The sequence below is a fragment of the Cupressus sempervirens genome, chromosome 5, assembly GCF_028749045.1.
Source record: "Cupressus sempervirens isolate cs-2001-9-10 chromosome 5, ASM2874904v1, whole genome shotgun sequence".
Classification (NCBI taxonomy): Eukaryota; Viridiplantae; Streptophyta; class Pinopsida; order Cupressales; family Cupressaceae; genus Cupressus; species Cupressus sempervirens.
The window spans coordinates 243,691,474-243,702,217 of record NC_143122.1 but is presented as its reverse complement, the minus strand read 5'-3'; the positions used below and the strand labels follow the sequence as shown (position 1 = coordinate 243,702,217).

At 33.2% G+C, this 10,744-nt stretch overlaps 1 pseudogene; it reads right to left on the bottom strand.

The window, feature by feature from the left end:
- Window positions 1-400: 400 nt before the first annotated feature.
- LOC149555438 (uncharacterized) overlaps window positions 401-10,744 on the bottom strand; it is a 29,218-nt pseudogene continuing 18,874 nt past the window's right edge.

Here is a 10,744-nt window from a genome sequence, read left to right as displayed (position 1 = left end):
TACATAAAATTGTTGCCTAAGTTGATCCCATGACAATCTGCAAGGTGTGTCACCTAAGTTGTGAGAAACAACTTTGCGGCTGCCCTGCCACCCATGGGAAGGGTAAAGATGAGAGTGACAAAGATGCCTAGGTGAACATTTGAGCAATCGAAATAATAAATTGATGTATACAACATTCATTCATATCCATCTGTGTGTGTGTGTGTGTGTGTGTGTGTGTGTGTGTGTGTGTGTGTGTGTGTGTGTGTGTGTGTGTGTGTGTGTGTGTGTGTGTGTGTGTGTGTGTGTGTGTGTGTGTGTGTGTGTGTGTGTGTGTGTGTGTGTGTGTGTGTGTGTGTGTGTGTTTGTGTGTGTATTTTTAATGTCTTGAGAACTCCTTGTACAATCCATTTTGGGGGCATCACATTTCATCAAGCAAAGAGGCCATTCACTTCAACTTAGAAAAATTGACGGAGTTGTCCACGTCACTCCAATGGCAGTGTTGAATCCAACTAAACTCTTCCACTCCATCCAAACCCTCACTGCATAATTCCAAATCATTCCACTCCGCAATTGGAATGACACCATTGCTACTCAGCACTCTCATCTCATGTCAAAGGCTAAGCTTTGTAATAGAGGAATTGTAGGTGTTGTTACTATTAATATCATAGTTATCAACACAAGCAACATAAGACATGGGATTGCAATTTGTTGCGAATAAATTGAGACCATGATTGACAATGTTGGGTTCATCTAAATCTAAGGGTAAAATGCACATCACACATGTAGTTGTGCACACATTCACCACCCTACGCATTGAATCCTCCACACTCCCAGAATTAGAAGATGTTGCCATTGCTCTAGATTGTTCATCCTTAGGCACTTTTGTCTTCTCATTATTCTTCTTCTTGACTGCTTTTGTTCTTTTTCAGACTGACAAATGTCGAGAAGATCCATTCAAAATCCATTTTTTATGTTCTCAAGATAGTGTCATTTATGGCAATCCAATTTTCAACCCGAGCAACTGCGCAAGGGAAATGCAACAAATTCTAGCCATGTGAAAGCTGATCTATTAATAAATTCTTATATAATTAATTTTTTATAAAAGTAATATAAAAACTTTTAAAAACTTTTGTAATAATTTTTATGTGACATGACTAAGAAGTATATTTAATGACAATAATGTGAAGTTTATAAATAACATGAGAGATACTTGATTAATTTGAATTATGACTAATTGATTTTGAACATAAACACATGGACTTTATTAAAGAAAAAAAACTATTACAATATAGAATCCACCAAATCAAACCTTACGAATGGGCTATTTATAGTTTGCTTTACAGACACAAAGATCAAAGACCCTTGAAGCTCGTTACATCTTACATCTATGTAATTTATGCTTTATAAAGTTGTAGAAATTAAGGCGGGCTAATTTGTTTGCTTTCAACTTCATGTTAAGTCAATGATGTTTTTTGTGCGAATTTGCAATGCACATTGATTAAGTAGCATGAGCTTCCTACAAAACTTATATCTTCTTTCCACAAAGTTACAAATAGATATGTTAGAATGATGATTTACTAAACATTTTTTGTTTTAAGCTGATCAAAACACTTTAATCATATTAAGTTTTTGGCATAATCATATTAGAAGTAATATTTATCTGGGCCATTGAATTATGTGCTGCTCTTATTTTTAATTCTTCTTTCAATCCCTGAAAATTGAATGGTCACTCCTCTCTATAGCTTTAGTAAAATGAAAATTATCTTTTATGGCTACTATCAAATGAAAGTATTATTGAAGGCAACTCCTCCATCATTTAACTCTTTGTATGAGCTAGGATAGCAATCTAGGACATATAATTTTTTGCACTAATTATATGTTATTTCAAGAGGATGGGTTGTATCAGATAACCTCTTTTTGACACTCTTTTGTGCTTAGAACTATTAATTTGGAGACTATACTATGTTATTTTCCATGGAACGGTCAAGATTCAAGTCTACAACCTTCCCATGATTATGCTTGACATGTTTGGTTGGGATGCTTTACCATTTGACTTACCAAAAGTTTTGTTGTTTAGAGAAAAAACTAATCTCTTTTGGCGATTTAAAAAAAAAAAAACTAGGAACAAAATTAATTTCATTGGCATTTTTTTTGTCGTATTAAAATTCAGTAAAATCCTAATGAATCTTTAATTACTGAAGAAACTCATGACCAAAAGTACAAATACCTAAAAATCAATTTTTTACATCACATCAAAAAACGTAACTATTTTTAATAACCATTAGATGATCCTAAATCAATGGTATAAATCCTATTTTGGGCCAAAATGTTAAAGGACAACAAATTTTAAAGAAAGTCCCCACGATAATGTTAGTTCTCCACTATCAAATCTATTTCAATCCAAATATTAAAAGGATAAAAACTTACTTGTAAAGTATCTAGAATAGAGACACGTGTTAAGTATATGTACTTAACATATATTATAAGCTACCATTGGGTTGGGGTGTGTGGATTTAACCCGGGACCAATTCCCTAATACGATGGATAGTGTGCCCTCCCCCATTATGATTTCCTCCCTTGTTAAGGTTCCCCCCAAGGATAATGCTAACCCCCTGAATGTGTAGGATGTCACTTTGGTGCAAGTGGATGGAGTTCCTAGTGACATGCAAGAGGTCAACATGGATACCAAGAAGACGACCAGTGATGAGGTGTGGCAAAGAATCTATGCACTGGAAGAAAGGATGTGTCTTTTGATAAAATTCATTGTCAAAGTGACACATGCAACTACCACCACACTTCACCTACTCAAAGATATGGAGGGAGATTTTCCAAAGGACACCAAATTACTGTTTGACTTCCTTACAGAAGATTGGGCAAACATCCTCCTAGGGAGGAAAGAGGCCAAGAAGCCTTAATGGCATTCTCTTTTAGGTTTTTTATGTTGTTTATCAGTTGGTTGTCAAACTTGGATGGGTTTAAGGTTGTTATGCCTTTGTTTATATTTTTAAGTAGCTTTTATAGTTTTAATACAAGCAATTTATATGTCAACCCTGTTGATACTATTTTGGTTATGTTTTTGAACTATATGTTTTTATTTTCTAAGTGGTAGGGGGTAGCTTTTGTTGTTAATTTTCTATTGGCAGTTGATCAGTTTGACTATTTAAGGGCTAATCCCTAGTTTTGGCTACTTTTAATTCAAAAACATATATTATAACTTATTTTTTTTGCCACATATTGGTGAACATGACCATCCAATAAGATAATTAAACTTAGAAATTGTAGGCAAAAATATTTAAATTACCATGTGGAAAGATTAGATTCCATTGGTGAAGTCATCACCAAAATAAAAATAATTATATATCATTATTGGTCTGAGCATGGGACCCAATTTTTATAAAGTGTGGGCGACATGGCCATCCTAAAAGTGCAAAAAAATTTGCTAAATTTGAGGTTCCCGATGAGTGGAATTCACCATTTGGCAAATATTCGCCACTAAAGTTATCCTTGATTACTCCCACCAAATTCGTAGTTGTCATGTAACTCCTGCCAAAGTTTTGAATTTATCTCATTATTGTTGCAAGCAAGATTTTTTTCTTTCAATGAATATTTTAATACGATTTACCTAGAAGAGCAATTTCAAATTTCCATCATCTTTACTTTATTTGACAAGGGTGAGGGGGGGATGGAGAAAAGGGGACATGGAGACGGAACACCTAGAAGTATCCCAAAGATGTCATGAATGATATTTGAATAGGTAAATATTACAAGGATGGAGGGAGGAGGGACAATGTATGGAGGGACAATGTCTGAGCTCCATGAGACAATGATGTATTCCCATGGAGCTTAGGAGATCATGAAGCTATGCAATGCCCCCAAATTGATGTGTACATGATTTTACCCAAAGTAACAATCTCACAACATATTTTGTTTACAAATAGTTTCTATAATTAAATCATATAATAGCTATTATTAGGTAAATGTTAAGGAAGTGAACTTGTTCAAAATTTCCTTAGTTGATGTACTTTGGCCCATTATTGAGACCTCTTGAGTTGATTTATCCCTTAAGAAGTGTACCAAAGGAGAGCTCTATATCAACTTCTAAGAGGGAGATATAGGTAAGAGAAGGATTTGATCCATGTTTTATAATTATGAATAAGTTAAACTTGATGATATGTGATAGATGATATATACATATGTGACATTCGTAGAACTAGTACAAAGGAGCAGAGATCTTTGGCAAGGGATTTCCTAAGGGAAATGACCCTAACATCCAAAATACCTTCCATCTCACATGTGTTTTATGCGAGACAATGAGATTTAGGGAGACATAGAGATATCTTTGTACCTATAGCACTAGAGTTGCAAATGAGGAGAGAGAACGAGGAGTAGGTAGAGCTACGAAGCAAAAAAGTATGCTATAGGGCCAATCAAAACATAACTCATCTAGGAGACATGCCCATGCATCTTTATTACACAGACCACCATCATCATGCTAAAGATCTAAGAGGTCATGATCTCATTACCCCATGGACAAACAATGATGTAGTAAAACACTATTTCAACATAGCGTGCATTTTACATAGTGCCTCTTGTATACCAAAATAGATGATATATATGAATGTCTCTTTTAATGTCTTTATGATTAATCTTTTGCATGATTAATAACATAAATATTAAAATGATAAATATTAAGTAGTGGTAGAAGACATGTACTAGCACTTTAAAGTATAATATTTTACACTTGGGAAAATATAAATAATACTCAAAAGGAAAGTGAAAGTACATAGAGAGAAGAGAAGAAAAAAGTAAAAGCTAAGAATAATATCATCACAAATACATAATATTAATGGGTTATTTAAGAGTTCTACCATTCATATCAGCAATCTTATATGCACTTGAGCCATACACTTTTGTGACAGTGTAAGGACCTAGCCAATTAGGACTAAATCTCCCTTTCTCACTAGGTAGGGCATTCATGTTTCTATGATTTTCATAGAGAACTACATTTCCAACCAAAAAGGAACACAAAATTACTTTACCATTATATCTTTTATTTAAAAAATTATGATAAACCATAATGTGTTCTAATTTAGATTTGATGTGTTTTTTAATCTAGTATTTCAAGTTCTTATAATCGTTGTTCCCTGAAAGTGTCTTTGTCAATTATGGCCTTAAACTAAACTCATAAGGAAGGAATTTCTAGTTCTAAAGGCATAATACCATTTTCTCCATAAACTATATTGTAAAATAAACTATATTGTAAAATGTTGTTCATGTCACAATGGAAACACCTTTTTCTATAAGCCCATAAAACATAGGTTAGTTGTATATGCCAATCCCTAGTATGCTTGTCAACTACTTTCCTAAGGATTTTCTTGATAATCTTATTAGAAGCTTCAACATACCATTAGATTGAGGGGATTAACAAATAGAAAAGAATTGAATACAATATTTATCCAATAAACTCTTCACTTCTTTATTCTTGAATGAGATTCCATTATGAGAGATGATCATCATGGGGATATTGAATCAAGTGATGTTGTTTTCAACAATGAAATCACAAATAACGCTAACCCTAGTAGAACAAAGAGGACCAACTTCAACCCATTTAATAAAATAATCAATCATTGTAAGAATATAAGTTTATCCTTGAGGAGGAAATATTTTATCAAAAAGATCCAAACCCATATGCTGAAAGGCCAAGGACCTACCTGTAAACATAACTCATATGTAGGAGCATGGGTCAAATTGTCATGGTGTTGATACTACAGACACATTTTGACAAAAGAGAAATAATATTGTTTCATAGTTTTCCAATAGTATCTCATGCAAAGAAGTTTATTAACTAATGACTTCCCATGAGAATGCCGCCTTGCCCCCCCCCCCCCCCCCCCCTTCCATAAGCTCAAACATAATCTTTTTGTAAAGCTACAAGGATCTCATTTTTATCAAGGCATCTAAGCAAAAGGTCGTCATAAGAATATTTGTAAAGAATTTCAGCAAGGATAATAAATGAGCTACAAGTTTTCAAATTCTATTTCTAGAATTCATAGTTGTTTATTTAGGAAATTAATTATCTCTTAGATAATGAAAGATATGTAAGTACCATTGGTATAAATACATGTTGAGAAAAGTAGTAGACATCATATAATCATCATGTAAATAGTCGAATCAAATAAGGTTTGTATAGTAAATAGAAAATTTGTCATGTTATCATCTAAAGAAATAAGAGATATCACACTTTCCATAGCATCAACATATCTATTATCCTTTTGAGGTAATAATTAAATATAAGAAGAGGAAAATTTCCCATACAATCTTATAGCAAGATCACAATACCTAGTCAATTTATCTTTCTTTGCTTGATACACCCTATTGATTTGTTGCGTAGTCAATTGTGAATCACCAAATATCTTGATATTTTTTATTTGAAGGGATTATGTCACTTTCAATCCATCAATTAAGACTTCATACTCCACTATAATTACAAGAAAAGTAGAGCTTAGAGGATAGAGGAATGGGTTTCTTGGATGGAGGTATCAAAACAACACCTACACTAGACCCTATTTGACTTATAGATCCATCAAAGTATAATTCACAAGTATCATCAATCTTGATAAGTAAAACAAACTCATGAGGAAAAAAAATTTAATGTGGAAGAGGATGAAGGAGCCTCAACCAAATGATCGGTTAAATCTTGTCCCTTAATTGATTTTTGAGAAATGAATTTCAAATAAAACTCTACTAAGAGCATGATCCATTTGATAAGATGTCCTAGTAAATCCATTTTTAAGAAAAGATGCTTTAGAGGGTCAAACTTAACAAAAGCATTAACGTCTACATCAAGGAGATAATGTCTCAATTTTTTATAAGCAGAAACTAAAGTAAGACATTATTTCTCAATCATGGTATATTGTGTAATACACAAGACACTCTTTCCCATTATTATCATGCTAAACCAAAATAATCCTCAATTCCTTTGAGGAAGTTGGCATGTAAATAAAAAATTATTTATTAGGTTGAGAGGGTTGAAATATAGGAGGATTAACAAGTTTTAAATTTTTCAAAGGAGTGCTTACATTCTCCATTCTAAGAGAATGTGATAACTTTCACAAGCAAGGAAGTGAAGAGAATTATACAATCGACTAGGTGTAAAATAAACTTGTGTATAGCATGTATCTTTCCTTGTAAGCTATGAAGTTGTGAGATGTTTCATAGGGGAGGCATATTAATGATGACATCAATTTTATTTGTATCAACCTCAATGCCTCTATTAGAAATGATGAAACCATATAAGTTTTCCACTATTGACCCTAAAAACACACTTTTGTTGGTTTAAGAGCATTTTGTACTCACGTATCTTTTCAAAAAAATATCTAAGAGGAGCATTTTGTACTCACGTATCTTTTCAAAAAAATATCTAAGAGTGGGAACATGTTCACCACATTGTATGGACTTAAAAAGGATATCATCAACATAATATTCAAGGATTTTGTGAATATAACCGTGGAAGACTAATATCATATCATGTTGATATGTACAATGCTTGCATTTCTTAACCCAAAAGGCATAAGAACCCAACAAAATGTCCCCCAAGGTGTAGTGAAGGCAGTTTTATATTGATCATGAGTAGGGATCAAAATTTGATTATATCCTAAAAATCCATCCATGAAGGATAACAATGCATGTCTTGCAGTAAAATCTACAATCATATCAATATTAGGAAGAGGAAAATCATCCTTCAACAAGACCTTATTTAAATCAGGGAAGTCAATACACTTCCTAATCTTGTTCTCACCTTTGGAAACAACTGTGATGTTTGGTATCTAAGGGGTATATTCAATAGGATGTATGAAATTACCATCCAAAAGCTTTTCTATTTCAATGTTAATGAGAAGTACGATACTAGGATTTATCTTGTGAATCTTTTGTTTAATTGGCTTGGCCTTAGGAGAAAGAACAATGTTATGAGTAAAAATCTTAGGATCAATGGTGGATGTGTCCAAATATACCTAAGAAGAGATATATAATAATTAAAGAAGAATATTAGTAAGTTTTTTACATTCATATTCATTTAGATACTTCCCAAATTTAATAACCTTTTCAGGGTCATTGATGTTCATTTGCACATCAAAAGTATCGATGATTAAAATAATTTTTTTCTATGTGTCTTATGAGGGTGTAGGAAGATTAGAAAAATGTTTGGGATTGACTTTCTCTCCAAAATATGCTAGTGTTCAAACAAAACAAATTTCTTTTGTTATGATGGAAAGAGGGAAGATCATAATATACTCCTAAGAACTCAAATATAGTATCATCCAAAGAATGTATTTTATCTATCGTGGTAAGATGTGGATTCAATAACTTAGGAGATCCATGACAAATATGATCAACATTCGAAAAGAGCACATGTTTCTTATAAGGATTAAATACCAAGCCATAAGTATGTTCACAACCATTATTTGTTAAGGGAACATGAATCCATTGGTAAACAAATTCACAACCCTAACTACTAAATCCATGTTTAGCAAGCATGTGATACCCAAAACTCTAATGATAAGCCATGTCTAAAAAATTTACAGGATCTTCATAGTTCATTGTCATAACAATCATGTTTAATAGTTTAATGGTTTCATTAGATGAGGTGGTGACACAATTATTACTCAAATCTCCTGAGAGAGGAATGGAGATGAAGGTTTCAATCTTGGTATTAGTTTTAGGTTTCATAAATACGAGGTCAAAAAATATTCTCTGGATGAAAGTAGGAGTGAAGTCCGAAGTACCCCAATCATCTTTAAAAAGAGAGGAAGAAGAAATTTCTTTAATCGATTGGGTTCTAACATCAAGTTTAGGTGCTTATTTTTCTTCACTGGGTTGAGAAGTCTTAGCAGATTTGGTGTTTAGAAAACTCTTAGGTTTGTCATATGCATGGAGGGTATACATCACATCATTATAGATATATTTGACTTTGCGATGAAGTGTTGAGGGAATAGCATGCATGTTGTGCAACCAAGGTCTTCCTAAAATAAGGTTGTAACTAAAAGGTCCAAGCATCACATGGATAGGAGTATCTAGGATAACCAAACAAACTTTGATAGAAAAAGTTATGATTCCCAAAGTTTTCTCAGTGATATTATCGAAGCTACAAATAAGAATATTAGTAGGTTGAAGGGTAGTCATATTCTCCCTAATAGCCTTAAGCATATCCAAACTACATGATGTAAGGAAACTCAGGTGTGGAAACAGCTTCCTACACTAATCTCATAAGGAAAGTATGATGCAAATCCTATTAAAATCTTCTTCACTTACAGATTCAATGTCATGTAAACAACAATATTGCAGCCAACCATGCATACAGAAAATAGATAGAGAAAGGAACACATAACACAAGGATTTTCCGGTGGGGAAAAACCTTTCAGTAAAACAACCCCACCCCTTCAGAACCTGTACAATGAATTATCTTCAACACAAGGTTACAATACACTTGCAATGCAAGTTCAACATCAACAACAAAAGACTCCAGTAGCTACTTGTAGTACCAACAATACACCTTTTTCGCATCGTATCTCTTTGCAACCCTAAAAATGCTTATAACATGCACTTCACTTTAGGGCTACTCCCTAAGGTAAACCATATTAGGGTTTTACCATTCTCTGAGAAAATAGGAACCCCAAAAAAAAATTCGGCTATTGGGGTAGAGTGTACAGTACTCAAATATCTTAGTTGTCACATGTCTTCACCTGTCATTGAATCTTCCTAACATAGCTCTTACGTGTCATAGGAATCCGTCATAACCGTTTTAGTCATGATCTCCTTATACACAATTCAAGATGTCGACACATCAACATTATTTGCAAGAAATAAATTTTACAAAACAAATAATAAGAATAGGAATTATCCAAGGTTGAGACACCTTATTCCTAACACATGCATTATTTGTCCAAACTAGATCCATTAGCAATTAAAGTTTTTTTCAAATGAGATTTCCATTAATAAGAACAATGACTATAAGAGCTTCCTATTGGTTTTCCACCTCTTTGAGAGGTAAATCCTCTTGGGTAGATGATTTGTGGAGTAAGTACAATATGCATACACATTAAGAAATAATTGGTGTTTTCTTGATTAGGAAGAATGATAAGAGTGGATAAAGCCTTTTTTAAATCTTCATGATAAGTAAGAAAGGTTTGAAATCACACAACTACTTAGCTAAATCATACTTTGTCCCTAGGGAACTAGGAAAACATGATTCTTGAGGAAGTACAGGTTGAGAAGGGGTTTAAAGAAGTGGGAACAACCAGAATAGTAGCTTAAGGATTATTCTATGTCTGATAAGTATGCACTATTGTAGTATAGTAAGGTTTCCCTTTAAACAATATGAGAGGTTTATCATTTTGAGGACAATATTTAAGAGTGACAAGAGGTCGATTGGTTCATTGAGGAGGCCATCTTTTGAGGATTATGAGAGGCTTATAAAATAGAATTATATTAGTGGATTCAATATTCAAACAATTTCACACAAAGAGAGCTATGAAAGAAGCTTGTCATAAAAGTTGGTTTGAAGAGATATAGGGGAAGATGATGGAGGAATAGGATCACGATGGACCATAAGTTCATCAAATTCAAACCTTCACTACTAGACATCTCATGAGGTTTCTTAATGAATGAGTCATCAAAGTACTACTGAAAATAGTTATACATGTTGAAGTAAAGTAAAACTAGGGTATGTGTAGGATCATGGTCAACTAAACTATGGCCTTAAGTG